This window comes from Chelonus insularis, unplaced genomic scaffold, assembly GCF_013357705.1.
Source record: "Chelonus insularis isolate UGA/USDA-ARS -01 unplaced genomic scaffold, ASM1335770v1 contig_397_pilon, whole genome shotgun sequence".
Classification (NCBI taxonomy): domain Eukaryota; kingdom Metazoa; phylum Arthropoda; class Insecta; order Hymenoptera; family Braconidae; genus Chelonus; species Chelonus insularis.
The window spans coordinates 324434-340229 of NW_023276552.1; the positions used below are offsets into that span (position 1 = coordinate 324434).

General features: G+C 32.6%; 1 protein-coding gene across 2 annotated transcripts in view; it reads left to right on the plus strand.

Annotated features, from left to right (window-relative positions):
* Nucleotides 1-15796, plus strand: part of Sema2a (Semaphorin 2a) — a 239463-nt gene that overhangs the window by 43451 nt on the left and 180216 nt on the right. Inside the window, exon 1 of one of the 2 annotated variants that reach the window (XM_035084652.1) lies at nucleotides 10892-11252. The exons of the other annotated variant lie outside the window; for it this stretch is intronic. The gene's annotated coding sequence lies outside the window, so the exon portion shown is untranslated. Of the gene's footprint in view, nucleotides 1-10891; nucleotides 11253-15796 lie in introns of those variants that run through there. 2 annotated transcript variants of the gene reach the window in all.

The following is a 15796-nucleotide window of genomic DNA, read 5'->3' on the forward strand; positions in this document are numbered from 1 at the left end:
TTTAGAAATTTAATATTTGTTTTTACTCAGGGATGATATTACACTTATTTATCTTGCAAATTTTTTGTTCACCGTCATAATCATGCCCTAAAAATTATCTCAATGATGTTAGTCACAAAGAGATTATGTTACCTTTTATTTTAAAATTCTAGATAACATTTAAATTATCCTCAGAAAATAAAATAAAATTTATCTCGTAAATATTTTCACTCAGGTAATTATAAAGGGCGCTTGTAAGACAATGAATTTAGGACGACAAAAAGAATTTATTTTTTTTAAATAAATTGAAATTATTTATTCAATTAAAAATAGTTCGAATAAATTAAAAAAAAAGAGAAATTGGGGAAAAATCCGCTGAATGGGTATTTGTATAATTAATTAATATCTTAATATTGGTGAGAATGGCTTTTCCAACTGGCAAATTGGAAAAATATTAACGCTAAAAGTATAAATTGCAATCAGGTTTATAACTTGGCTGGAAAATTAATCTATTTTTCACTCATAAATGGCTTTGAAAATTTAGAATCATTGAATCGAAAGAGTCGGTAATCATTGGACTCACATTGTGAATAATTGAATAAAAATCTACAAAGACATGACAATTTTCTCTGTTAATATTATTATTATTATTACTATTACGCATTAACAGAAAAACTCAGATAATTATATAAAATATTAATTATCAAAAATAGGATATTGCATAATAAAGAATCAGAAGCAATTAATAGTACTCCATGTAGACCAACGTATATTAAAGTATGTGGTAATATCGAAACATTATAAATCGCAACGGGGAAGGGAAGCCTACGTGTTACTAATTTAATTAGTCGCTCATATTGTTAAACATCGTTGGATGTTGAATGAAATTCCGCTGCTGTAAATTTATAACTTCGTAGGAGAGCTAGTGGAGCCAGAACATAATTTATGATTGAGGCTAAATAACATTCTGTACGGACATATTCTTCTCGAGTTTGGATGTCGTATGTCGTAAACGCGATAATTGGTTTGACGACGAGGGGGAATATGATTATAACAGGTGGAGAGCTTGAGTTCCGGGGAAGCAATCTCCACTTTGATTGGATTTAATACATCGTTAAGTGGATTGATGAAATCCAACAAGATGTCTGTTATTTAAACTGTCTCGAAAAATTGGGCAGATTAAATATTTTATCTCTACTTTGTATCAGCATAAAAACAAGGTGGAACTTTAGCTGAAGCTAATGAATGACTGGAAGTTGAAATGAGTTTTATCAATTCTGTCGTTAACACGTAATACAAATTAGAGTCACTTGTATCGATTACTCTTGAGGGTTATTTTTATTCGCGTTTTTATTTCCTCTCCAGTCACACGGTCAATCAATAAGTTCCGGGATATTAATCGTCCAAGCGAACTAGAGAGTGCGGGCGTGCATCGGGTTCAAATGAATTCAGTTGACTGGAACAACTCAAATCGAACGGAACGTTTATTCTCCTCTTGTTGCCAGTTCCTACAATATTTGTTATCGGATTCTCATGATTGCAAGTATAGTGAAATAAAAAATCATGAAGATACTAAATAACTTTTTAAAGAGCGACAATCAATATACTATCACCTAATATTCACCTGGTACAGTTATTCTGTGTCTCTAGAATCATCAATAATAATATTCAGTGGATCTTTACAAAGAAATATGTTCAATACCCACCCGAATAAAAAAAAATTTAATTCCCCTTGGGGGACTATAGGGAACGTTTGGGGAACAAAATTTTTTTTTTTTAATTTTTACATAATGAAATTAATGATATATTGGTGAAAAACTGTAAGACATGAAAATGTGCATAATGTCTATTCTAATAAGGCTATGGGGTTGATCGAGGCCTCATATGAAAGATCTCGATGAGAAGAAAAAAGTCGATATAGTAAAAATCATTTTTGGAGCATCATTATTGCTAAAATTGGAGAAAGTTCCCATTTTACCCCATTTTAGGGGTGAAAAAATTAATTTTTCATGTGTTCGACCTGATTCCGCATTTCTACGAATCAAGACGAAGAGAATGAGTGGTCGAACTTGAAAATCGGACAACTTTGATTTTTCGACCCCAAAAAATGGCAAGTGGTACCCCTTTCCATTTTTTTTGGCCAAAAAATAAAGGTACTCCGATTTTGATGATTGAGGGCTCATTCTCTTCGTCTTGATGCGTAGAAATGCGGAATCGGGGCACCAGTTAAGAAAATTCACTTTAACACCCTTAAAAACGGGTTACACGAAATACAAATTACGAATTATCATCCCCTTGACTTTAAACCCTTATAACTCATGAACGGATGGTCCAATAACTGATTTTAGGGACGTTTTAGAAACCTTAAAATCTGAGCTAAACATGCATATCCATAAAGAATGTTTAAAAAATTCCTTTTACCCTTAAAATTGCTAAAATGTAAAAAAAAATCACATTTTTTTGGGAAGTTGCCAACTATATTGGCATTTTTAAGGGTGAAATAAATTTTTTAAATATTTTTCATGGATATGTATTTGTAGCTTAGATTCTAAAGTTTCTAAATATCTCTTAAAAATCATTGTCTGATAATTTATACCCGAGTTATGGAGGTTCAAAGTCGAGTGAGGGTCAAAAAATTACCTCCTCTTCGACTTTGAACCTCCATAACTCGGGTATAAATTATCAGACAATGATTTTTAAGAGATATTTAGAAACTTTAGAATCTAAGCTACAAATACATATCCATGAAAAATATTTAAAAAATTTATTTCACCCTTAAAAATGCCAATATAGTTGGCAACTTCCCAAAAAAATGTGATTTTTTTTTACATTTTAGCAATTTTAAGGGTAAAAGGAATTTTTTAAACATTCTTTATGGATATGCATGTTTAGCTCAGATTTTAAGGTTTCTAAAACGTCCCTAAAATCAGTTATTGGACCATCCGTTCATGAGTTATAAGGGTTTAAAGTCAAGGGGATGATAATTCGTAATTTGTATTTCGTGTAACCCGTTTTTAAGGGTGTTAAAGTGAATTTTCTTAACTGGTGCCCCGATTCCGCATTTCTACGCATCAAGACGAAGAGAATGAGCCCTCAATCATCAAAATCGGAGTACCTTTATTTTTTGGCCAAAAAAAATGGAAAGGGGTACCACTTGCCATTTTTTGGGGTCGAAAAATCAAAGTTGTCCGATTTTCAAGTTCGACCACTCATTCTCTTCGTCTTGATTCGTAGAAATGCGGAATCAGGTCGAACACATGAAAAATTAATTTTTTCACCCCTAAAATGGGGTAAAATGGGAACTTTCTCCAATTTTAGCAATAATGATGCTCCAAAAATGATTTTTACTATATCGACTTTTTTCTTCTCATCGAGATCTTTCATATGAGTCCTCGATCAACCCCATAGCCTTATTAGAATAGACATTATGCACATTTTCATGTCTTACAGTTTTTCACCAATATATCATTAATTTCATTATGTAAAAATTAAAAAAAAAAAATTCTGTTTCCCAAACATTGAAAAATGAGATAATTCGAGCTTATAAATATGAATAATCTTATGTAATATTTATAAAAATATAAAATAAATAGATGAATGATTAAGAATAAATCGTTTGAATTTATTAATAAAATTGTAAGTTATTCAAGTTATTTATCATGATTTGAGTATTCGAAAATATTTAGTTGATAAAACTTTCATTGATAACAGTGAAAGAATTCCAATGGATATTTTCATAATTAATTAAATTAATAGATCATATCAGATTCAAATTGAATGAAATAAAAGATATTTTTCAATGAGTCGTTGATACTCAATCACGACTAAGAGAAATTGAATTATTCAATTATATTGAACAAGCTCTAAATAGGTATACTCGTTGTACGACCAGCATAACTACCTACGTGCCTAAGAGGGATGAATTGCAAACGGTTAATAGCGAACAAAAATGAAGTGGATGATAAAAAATATTTATACGAATATATCGTCTATATTAAAAGATAATTTATCGAACAGAAGACATCAAAAATAATTAGCATTTTCTCGTTTTTCTTGAACTCATGAGAATGCACATGGTCGCATGTCCAGTAAAGATAATTGAGATAATTAATCCCGTTAAGATAAATTTAATCTACATATTTCACAAAACTGGATCAAGTTAATTGGAGCTAATGTTACTTACAGACATTAATTTGAGATAGCCAGTATTCAGTTACAACAATCAAATTTTGCTAATAGGCCGCTAATCTATCTCTTCTCATTAGAGTTCGTTGAAGTCTGTTAATGAGATGTGCACAGTGACAAGCAGCAAATGATGTTTGAGAACCAAATGGAGATTCAAGCTTTGAGAGAGCATGCCATCGATAATTGGCCTAATCTCTTGTGACAGTTCAGTGAGCTTTAGGGGTCAGGCTGAATCGTGTTACCTGGATACTTGATCTTAGTATGAAGTTTCGGACATTGTAAAATATTTACTTAATATTCTAAATAATCACATTAGAAATTCAGAGGATAAGTGAAGCCAATTTATTTCCAGAAAATTACTACAATTCCTTCGAAAGTAATAAATCAGAATTTCAGTAAAAAATAGGTCAGCTTACCCCTGGGTTTGCCCTTTTTTGCTGTTTACTTGCTGAATACGCACCAATTTATGATAAAATCAACGAAACAAACTGCCTACAGCAGCAAAAATATTTATATGGATTTCTTTTTAAAATTGAAATTAACTCTGACTGATAAAGCATCACAAGAACAAGTAACTGTTATAGATTTCCAAGTAAAAGGTGAAAAGTTAGATGCTTATAGTTGGATGCTGTCGTTCTGGGGTTTTATTACTAACCCTGAGGGAACTCGAAGACATGAAGGTTGTAGAAAAGCGGGTTTGTCGTTTTATATATTTGACAGGTCCCAAAGGGAACATTGGTAACCTGACAGCCCGTCTACTTCTTCTTCCTATGTCCCCTGAAGCACTTGCATTTCGTTATTTTACTGAACATACTGTACATCTTTTCAAGACATTGAGAACAAAAAGGAGAATGTCTAGATGATGGAAACTTTCGTGCTTTTTTTTACTTTGATTTACTTAAAGCCACAGAAACAATAGAATAACAGTTAGCTTGAGGCAACTGTCGATATATTATCGATTTATTTATAGTCACTTCTCTTAGTTGCATGAAACAATGTAAACTGTTTCACAAGCACGACACCGAAACAGTTAATGCAAACAAGGGTCTCTTTCATCCTGTACACGGAGTGAAATGTAAAAGAACTCTAGGGACGATGGACGATGAAGAAAAAACTTGTTAATGCTGGTAGACACTTAAGTCAACATGGTGACACAGTCTCAAGTACTCCCTAGTGATACTGAAAACTACTGTCAAGGGTTTGCGTCTTCATGATGCGTTCACATGCAGCCTGAGTATATACCGTAGTCTCAAGTTCTTTAACAAAACTCATCTTAAAACGTTAACTTTTTATCATGTGAAGGCCAAGGATTAGAGCTTGATGAACAAGCATGTTGATGCATCTTAGCATGCAAATTAGAGGGAAAAAAAAAATTATGAATTGATTAAAAAATATTTAGTCTGTTGTAGATATAGGCACAAGGTCCTTTTTCATCATGGAAATTCTCCAGTTTCCGTATAATGAAAGCGCAATTAGAGATATGCAAAACAAGTTTGATATCGAGTGCACTGAGCAGAAGACGGGTGTATAGTTGGATGCCATCTGAATTTGCGAAATGTTTGGAGGAATTCCAATATTAACCCTAGAGTCTTGAGACAGAACTCTGAAGCAGTTCATCCTGAAAAATAATGAGAACGAGATCGTATATTCTTTACGTGTTGACCATGGATAAGCAGAAAAATATTATACGAGGGAAAGAGATAAAACACGGTCCAGACAGCCTGAAGCGGTAATTTAAACAATGCAAATTCATTTTATAAATGAGCCTAGCAAGATAGTTTACGCGAGACCAGTTTAATTAATTGCATAATTGATACAGCTAAGTAATTTGCTTGAATAATACACTGAATCGCGATTTAATTTCTCAAATTTCTATCATTATTCTCAGTATCTTCCGAGCATCATTAAAAATATATCCAAGATATTACCTACTCGATATCAAGCTTCACATGAACTTTCTTGGTATTCAAATTTGTAATTTCAAATATTTCAACATGAAAATCGAAAAGTATGTTAAAAATGTAAATAACACTTGAACTACTCTAAGCATATCTCCAACTTGTGGGAAATAAGTCGTTGGAGTTGTCGATAACTCCAAATATGATTCCAACGACCTGAATGGATCCAAGGTAGAAGTTTTGGTCTTTTTCGAGTCCACGAGAGAAGCTTAATATTTAACAGCCTGATGTTTCAAAAAGATTGAGCAAAAAAAGGAGGATAGAGCTCTGAAAGTAAAAAGTGGCGAAAAAATAAGTGAAAGGAAATAAAGCAAGAAAAAAATGTATATATGTATATACTATAACTCGGGAGATTGCCACAAACTAGTGAAATTGGTAGTCAAGCGCAATAATTTCTTTCTTCCGAATCAGGAACAAAGAAAAAACAACGATTAAAGCTTTTAGCTTCCAGCAGACGAGGTCGGTTCAGTGGCCAGTTTTTTTGTCTTCAACTTTTTTTTTCCTACCCTTACTATTCACTCTCGTTTTCGACTAGATCTTCTCATGCATTATGGGCTAAAGAGTGAGGAAAGTGTCCAGAAAACTCGAGAAAAAAGAAGAAACAAAAGCGAAGAATTCTGACGGAGTTGAGAGAAAAATGTTTCCATGGACTTCCCATCTATAGTTCCAGGATTATTAGTTGTTTTTGTGTTTCCGTTACAACCCAAGCTCATTATGGTAAACCCAGCTTGATATAAAGCCATCTGCGACACATTTCAATTAACTCATTTATTCCTAGAAACAATAATTAACCAACAAGTAATTTAATGATTTCATCTGACGAAAAGTATTGATAAAACATTATAGCGTATTAATTTAGCAGATAAAATTTAATGATGTTTCATAATCCTTCGATAAATTTTAATGATGTCATTTTTAGATTAATGAATAATTTTACTGTATAATGTAAACTAGAAAGTTTGTTATCGCACCTACCTTGGATTATATGATGCATCATAATTCTAAACGGTTTATGAAATGATTGAGAATAGAATAAATTTTATGAATATTGAGTTTATTAGACTAATTAAATTTTTATCACTAACTACTAATTATGAGTTTAATTAATTCTGCATCAAATTAAATCTTTAACCTTTTATTGTACCTTAAAAACAAATGTTTTAACTCATAATATCATTTGTTATTCAATAACAATAACTCTTCTATCTCGTTATTTATTAGCAGGAAGAACTCCTCTCCATCAATGCGCATGCTCCCAGTGAGGAGTGGTGTTATTATTGATGCTGTAAATATCGATAGCTCGGTAAATAAACAAAAGTAAAACAATAAAACAGATTGAAAGGAAAAAAAAATATTGCGAACCTCAACGCTTACTCAATGATTTAATTTTGTATTTTTTTGCTGAATGGAAGAAGGTAAAGTTTTATGAGATGTCGTGGTATTTCTCTGATACAACCATCAAAAGACTAATTACATTGGTGCTTCCTTCCGCTTTTCGCGCCGCAGGATCAGACAAATTTAGTAATGGAAAAGACTTAAGTGTGTTGACTGAGCTGTATATCTATATATATCTGTAGCAAACAACAACTTGGAAAGTTCAAGTGTTAAAATGTCTCAACGAAGAATGTTTTCACTGTAATTTAACTTTCGGTTACTCGTGCAATATCGTTACTATTCTCCTTTGATGTATATGTAACCACATAGACTTCTATTTCGAGTATCTCAATTCCTGATAGATTCTTTCTTGTCTATAAATACAATTTACATTCACTCTTTCATTTAATTTATTTTCTTGCTCGATCATTCGTGCATTTTGTTAATTAAATTCATGTTTATTGTATTACTCTTCATACATTTCATTCGTTTTTAATGTAACATTATTCCGACTAAAGTACTGTTGTTGTTTATTTTTAAATTAATGTTGTAGAGATGCAATGATTGCTTGTGCATTCAATTTAAATTGAATTTCTACTTTAAAAATTCTTGAAATATTTTCAGTAGAATAGTTTTTATTCTAATTTAGTTATATATGCATGAAGATAAATTTTTCTCGATGGTTTTTCGTATGTGAACGATGCAATTGGGGGTTTAGGATGCAATCGATACTTCTTGTTACGAGATGTAGAAAGAAAGTGTAAGGAAATTGAATTTTCCTTCATTTTATTGAAAAGCTTTTTCGATAGAAATGATAAAAATAATGATGACGATTGTGGATAATCATTAGTTATGTTTTTTTAAAGAAGATTAATTATTTGAATGATTTAAAAAATGTCAATTAACAAATTAATACACATACCTTTGACAACCAATAGTTCGATTAGTAATTAAAATTTGATCTATTCCAGTTATTTAATCAATGGAATCCAGAGGTTATTGAGTAGCTTCTGAGGTCATGGCTCCTGAACTCATGCCTATTACAGTAGATCCATTTCTAGTTTTGAAGAGAATAAAAAAAAGTTCATTCAAACTTGGGCTTGGAAATTATTTTTTTTCCATCTAAAAATAGTAAATACATCAACAGGTGATCACTAAAATTCTGAAAAACATTTTACTCAGTCTGCAATAAAACATATTCTGTCAATTGAAATATTTTCAAATGGTAGTGCATTGCAATTATGAATTGCAATATTACTTATGGAAATATTGAGCAGCAGATTTCATGAGATAATAATAACATTAATCATCACAGTAACTACATTAAACAGTAAATATGAAAAAAGCTCTCTAGAAAAAAAAAAAAATACAACCCGTAAAATCTATTTGTTTAGCTTGTTTGTATATTGCTCTTGACAAATTGTCTTCTAGCAATCATGCAGCTTTCCTTTATGCTTATTTTTCTGAGGTATCTTGACAGACAGTATCTTAAGTAAATCACTGAACGTTTGCAGTATTCTTTTAACATCTTATGATAACAGATGACAGGGTAAAAATGGATCCAACGGCTATTTACCTAATCGTAATCACCGTCAAGCGAGATCAAATGAATGCAGTCATCCCTTTTGTCTGAGTTCATTGTTGCAAAAATTAAACTCGTTGAAAAAAAGTTTAAATGGACATGAAAAAAAATTCTAAATGGTGAATATTTTTTTTTTTTTTTGTTTAAAATTCTTTTTACTGTAGTTTAATTATATTCAAATTCTATTGTTTTGAATATGATTTTAAATCTGAGTAACTTTAAATCTCTACATCAGCATAAAAGCCCTAGAGTATGAGGAATTGTTTCAATATTAAAGATTTGATGGTTGAGAAAATACATGAAGTAAAACATGTAGATCATAGAGCGGAGGTTGAAATTGTAGAATGTTAGCCAAAAAAGGTATATCTTCATTCTCTCAAATTTTCAGTTTCAGTTGATTTTAAATAATATGATTTTCGCTAAACGTTTAAGTAATTTTTAAATATTTTAATTACATTCGTCAGCGATGAATTTTATAATTACATTCGCTAGTAATAAAAAGAAAAATATTAAACAAACTTAAAATGTTGTAATCCTATTGAAGGACTTTTGATCACAGTCCAGTATTAATTAAAATCTTTATTTAAAACAAAAATTAGTTTATAAATTATCCAACAACAAAATGTAACTTTTAATTTGTGTAAAAAAGCAAATGTATTTATAATAGACGTAACATCCGGATACAATTAGACGCAGTTTTATGAACGTGGTTCATTATAATAACAACTCAACGCTCTGTGCATTTAAATTAATTACCGACAAAAAAATTTTTAAATTATCCGACCTTCCAGACTGTGGCGTGGAAAGAGGGAGTTGAGGATCTTGTGTATTGTGACAGAAATTTTTGAGATAATTTACACGCGTTTTGTTTGAAAAGGCTAAAGGAAATCTCGTCATAGGTAGGCGAAGAGTGCGAAAATGTTGAAAAGAATGAAAAGTAAAAGATAGAGAAAGGAATGGAGATAACACAAAATAGAATAGTCCGCGACATTCGGAGACAGTAGAGCGCATGCGCTAGATAGGGTTGTAGTTGTCGTCTTCCGTTTATACCCCTCTACCACACAGTAGACTCGCGCCCTCCCCAGTACTATCGTGGTGCGTATTCCCCTCTACCTAAGGGTGAATTCAGTCACCGGGCCGATTCGCGGGCAGCGGTACTGTATTTTCTCTCCTCCGTTGATACTGACTCTCTCCACGTTTCGGGCTCGTGGCCAGGATGCTTTTGGATTTATAAAAAAAACACTACTTTTCTAAATGTCAAATAGCCTGTCAGAGAAATAAACTGACAAAGTGTTTTCTTTAATAAAGTCAAATAAAAGGCTAAATAAAAGTAAATAAATACATTTATTCATTGTGACAGTGAATATATACTTTTTGCTGTAATTGTGCAAATAATAAAGTCGACGGTTTATTTACAAACTGTCAATGGAGTGGTGATTGACCTCTGCAGTCTGTGTTATGGCATGTGAACAGCCCCTTTCTTCATTCAAAATTGACCTTGTCCTTCTCCCCAGTGAGTTTACCCTTTACAAAGCAAACAGCTTTGTACATACCTACCTTGATGCGTCATAATTTCATTTACCTTGTCAGTGTATTTTGGACCATCAGCAACATTACTGCAGTCAGTGTGTATGCAAGGGAAAAAGATGAGATAAATACAACTGCAGTTTTGTAAACAACACTTTGGGTGTATTGTGTATTTAATTTATACATTCGTGTAGACGTCACTTAAAAAATGAAATCATTTATTCAGGTGTACAAACAAGTGTGAAAATTTTTACGAGTGATTTTAATTCACATGCAACTCTCTAAACTGCATTAATGATAATGATATGCAATGATAATTGACCAAAAAGAAGTGACCCTTTATGTGTAGTGTAATCACTGGGATGAATTACTCATTCCACATGTTTACTCCAGAATATCGCTGGAGTTAACGTGTTGTGAGCAACGTGCCAATGCTCCGCTTTGATTAGGTGACATAATTAATTAATCATACCAGAGAGTACCAGCGTGGCAGCAGACAAACATTGCATAATTAAGCTACTTCAGTAGGAGATAGAGAGAGAGAGGATGTATCCGTTGCTACCTCACTGCTCATGACTCTTGGATTCAAGATAATGTTATCAATGATGTTGCCATGTTCTAAGAATTGTACTAATATTCCGTTCAAGGTTAGTTTTATTCAATTTTCCTTGGCTCGATTCGGGGATTTGAAGAGATGATAGTGTATTCAATTATAAAGGATTCTAGAGTATGTGTGTATCTGTATGTGAAGATGCAGTAAAATTAAATGGATAAGGAGAGTAAACGTAGGTACAGTCAGGCGTTTGTTTAGGATCCATACTATTATAGGCAACTGACTTTTAATTAATGATGATTTGATTTTGTTGATCTTCAGTTTACAACAATGAGGTTTTGTTGGATGCGTTAGTGTAAACGGTTTAAATATTTCAGGGAATTAAGCACGATAACATTTGAGGGATAAAACACTTTTGCAGATGATAATTAATGGGATTTTAATGGTTATGCCATGTGATTCCACGTTATCCTGTCTCTCTTGTTTGTTGGAAACAAGAGGGGTTGACTCGTCGAGGCATGACAGTAACATGAGAGCACCTGCGGGTCTCGCATATCTGCGTATGGAGGGTGGCAAAATGTTTGCCCTTTTTATTTTCATTTTTATCCCATCGTTGGAATTTTTTTTTCTTTTTTTTTTAAATTATTTTTTCTGTGTCTATTCCGTTGTTTTCAGTTAGTCATTAAGAGATTTGTTCATTAGATCATAAACGATAAAATCAATTGGTTGTTGGCAAAATCGTGGAGGCACACGAGAAATTGGTCTTGGTCGGCGGTAGTTCTAACTATACGCCGCAGCTAAATCGATTTAGTGCAGATGGGTATATAGCACGTAGAAATGAGAGTGAGAAAAACTATTCTTGTAGTTGAACAAAACGAAAACTAAATCGTTAGTTACGCTGTAGTAATCGAGGCCTTATAGTTTCGATCTTCTTGTTCTGCAATTTGCTTTTAGTATCCCTTTATCACAGGGGTTAGAAAAAAAAAAGAATGGAGGACAAAGTAATAAAAAAGAATAAAATATCGAACACGACTTCACGGCTAAGCCATTTTTCTTCGTTCACCACTTTGCAATTCCCAACGAAATTCCTATGTATATCTATGTATATACATATGTCTGCGTAGCGACTGGGGAAAAAGTGGCGAATTGTCATTCCATTGACCTCGTGTCGATTTTATGTTCTAGAAAATTCGTGGCTTGATCCTCGCGGTTTCGAGAGAACTGAATGGCGCGCCGACCGCTCGTTACGTGTGATATTATCCGAGACGATTTTCGAAGAGGGTCAAGCGCATAAAAAATATTGCCACCACAAGTTTCCTATGAAAGGAGCCTTTTTTTATTACCATAAAAGTATAAGGTTGAGTCAATTTGTTATTTATACCAACGGGTTTATATTGCCGTTGATAATGTACGATAAATTTTAGGTATAAAATTGACTTGACACAAATTATCTTCTCAGCAGTTTATTTCTTCCAACTGAATAACGGTCGCGTAAGCTTACGATGGTCTAGAGCTTGCTAATAAACATCCAAGAAACGTAGAATCTCTAAAGCTCAAACGCGTAATCTCTTCCAAGTACAGTTCGAGAGTGTTTTCAATGAAAACATCCGAGACATCTGTGGTTCTCTATCTATTTAATCAGCCGGGACTTCAAAGGTCCAAACGCTGCAACTACCCTCGAGTTTGAAAAGGGATGGTGGAAGTGAGAAAAGAGATGAGTTAAACTAAGATACTTTTAAGTCAATACCACAAATCTCTTTCGTTCAATCAATTATTATTGTTACGTATGTGGACTTTATTTTTTCTCTTTTTATCTTTCAATGGTTTTTCTTTTATTTAAAGAGTTAAATTTTCGTTCTTTAGTTATTTTGAAGTTTAAAATTACACTTTTAACTTTGAGAATTGTATGGTTTTATTTAAAACTAAAGATTGTATATTTTATAATTGTTTTATGTTTATTGAAAAAGATCCTGACTCTTTTTCTGATTGAACTCGAAACTTGCACTGACAACTCTAAAATTGTTATGTAAGAAATGTTCTATATTTTTTCCCCCAAGTTATTCTAGTTTAAAGCTAAAATTGTCTTCGTAGTTTCAAGAACTCTGTAACTTGGAAACAAATAGCTGTGGAAAATTTTTTAAATTAGAAGTTGAAGTTAAAAATTAAAGTTATTGAACATTATTTTATTGTCGTGATTTTCACGATTTTTTTATTCATTTTAATACACTAACAAGTCTTTGAATTCATAATTATTTTCTCATTCGATTGAACAAAAGATTTACAAAAATACCATCATGTATTAGGTTACTTTTTTCAACTTTCAAATTGCTTTTCAATTTTCACTCTTTGACCCTTTTTCGAATTTCTCTAGTACAATGTTTGAAACATTCAATATCGATCCATCAGTTTATTGGAAATAGTAAAAAAAAAAATTATCATGTTGATTTGTTCTTATCACTACAAAAAAATTTTTTTTTACACAAATTGTTTGATCGAAAAAAAAATTCAAATTTCAATTTTCAAACCTCAAATTTCATTTATTGTTTTTCGCCTTCCACTTTGAAGAACAATGAAATTAATATAAAAAAAAGTTTTGTATTTAGGATACTGATAAACAAAGGTCATAACAATACATTCGCTAAATAAATAAAACCTATATATCAACGCGAAAAATTTAAATCAAGGACAATGCATGACAATACTACCTTACATGTATAAGTTGACCATTTTTCACTGAAAAATAAAAACGCCAAAAATATTTAGTAAAACTTTTTCACCCTCGCGAATAGAGCTGTCGAGTTCGCCAATTGTGATGCCTTTTTCTGGTGGGTATTCAAACTGACAATTCGTTAAACGAGTTTTTGCAAAGTTACCCTATTGTTACGAATGAAGAGCGAAGAGTGAGCAAAATAGAGAAAAGCGATTTCCATTTAACCGAATGCTCGAGTCGGCAAGTTTATTGAAAAATAATGAAGAGGCTTCACCCCCATCTTTCGAATTCAGCTATAGCGGTGGTGGTCTGTACTTGACAACTGGGTAATTAATTTTCAAGTCGCAGAGACGCGAATACGAATGGTTTTCGTGGTCCACAATCTTCACAGTTTACTATCACACGATTTATACATAGCTATTGTCTTCCTTTCAACTTTTCTTAATTCTCGTTCCTTATTTCTCAAGATACCTGTTATCACTAGTGAAAGAATAACTTTCCTTGCGCGTTTCCCAATCATTTCCATTGTTTCCCATGGAACAATAATAATCCAACAGGCAAAAATGATTCATTTATCAGCTCCAAATAAATCTCAATGTCTTATTGAACTCTAAAACAAGAATCAGGAGAGAAAATGGATGTCATAATGATAAAAGATGATTTTGATCTGTCAACAGTAACATGTCTGCTGATAGATCAAAAGCTATATTGAGCAGTGAACGGAGCTTTACTCATCCTGCTTGGTTCACTTATGACGTAAGCTCTATAGGTTGATGTCCGGAGCATGTGTTGACGTTGGAGCAAGTGCAGACGAACCGTACCACGTGTCGGTGGTGGTGGTGCAAGAGACTACCGTGGCCGTGATACGTCATAAGTCACAGCTGGTAGCACGTTGCGACGACATCGACCCTGCTCGCGGCTTTGAGCCTCGTGCCGGCTTAGATGTAATAGTGCCATTAACCGCTTCTGTCTCTTAGCAACCTTACCCTACGAGTGGTATATTCCAAGCTATGATTGATATTGTAAAATATTGCGTCTTTGTTACCTTCAGGCTCAATTTTCTCCCCTTCTTTCACCCCCTAGTCCCGATTGACTCCCCAGTAGCTCGAGCTTCACTATTATACACCATCCCCATCAACAATTGACGTTCAACCAATCGTTGATTGACCGTTTACAAATGCTCGCCACGCGTATTGCTTCGTATGTAGAATTTTGTTTTCAACAGCTTTGTCGTATTGTTTAAATGAAAAAATCAACTGTCAAAACTAAAAATGGCTTTTTTATGTTCAAACTAAAGTTTCAAAATTATTTGTTTTGCTTGCCACACTGACAATGCGTTCATAATTTAATTTAAGATACTTTGAATCTGCTTTATTGTTATCGTTATATGTTTTTGGAACAGATTATGCGATCAATGAATTTAAGCTTTTTTTCCTGAAATGAAAACTTTTTCTCCTCATACTGTTTGTCATTTGATATACGAATAAAATGTCGTTCAATTTGTCTCATAGATAACACGATGAGGCTGGAATAATAGGGTCGAACTACGATGTGGCAATTAATGTCACATTTCTCTGAAATAAATTGGTATTCATGAACAAAAAAAATAGCGAAAAAACAAACAAATTTCAGTGACAATCTCGTTAATAGTACTTCCGATTGCGCGATTGTATCGCTGAAATATTTTTACTCTACTATATTTATATACATTTTTTTTCTCTTATTCCGTTCACGAACAGTCGATTGAGTGGCGTATCTAACGATAAGTAGTTGATATTTATTATATTTTTCATTTTTTTTTATTATAAGAAGTTAAGATATTCTACAATATTCATCCGCATTTAGTATGCAGCTCACGTAGGATGCGGTTTATATTACGTCCTTAAAGTGTAGGTTTTTTTTCTTATTCGATTTTTTGTTATCTCCAT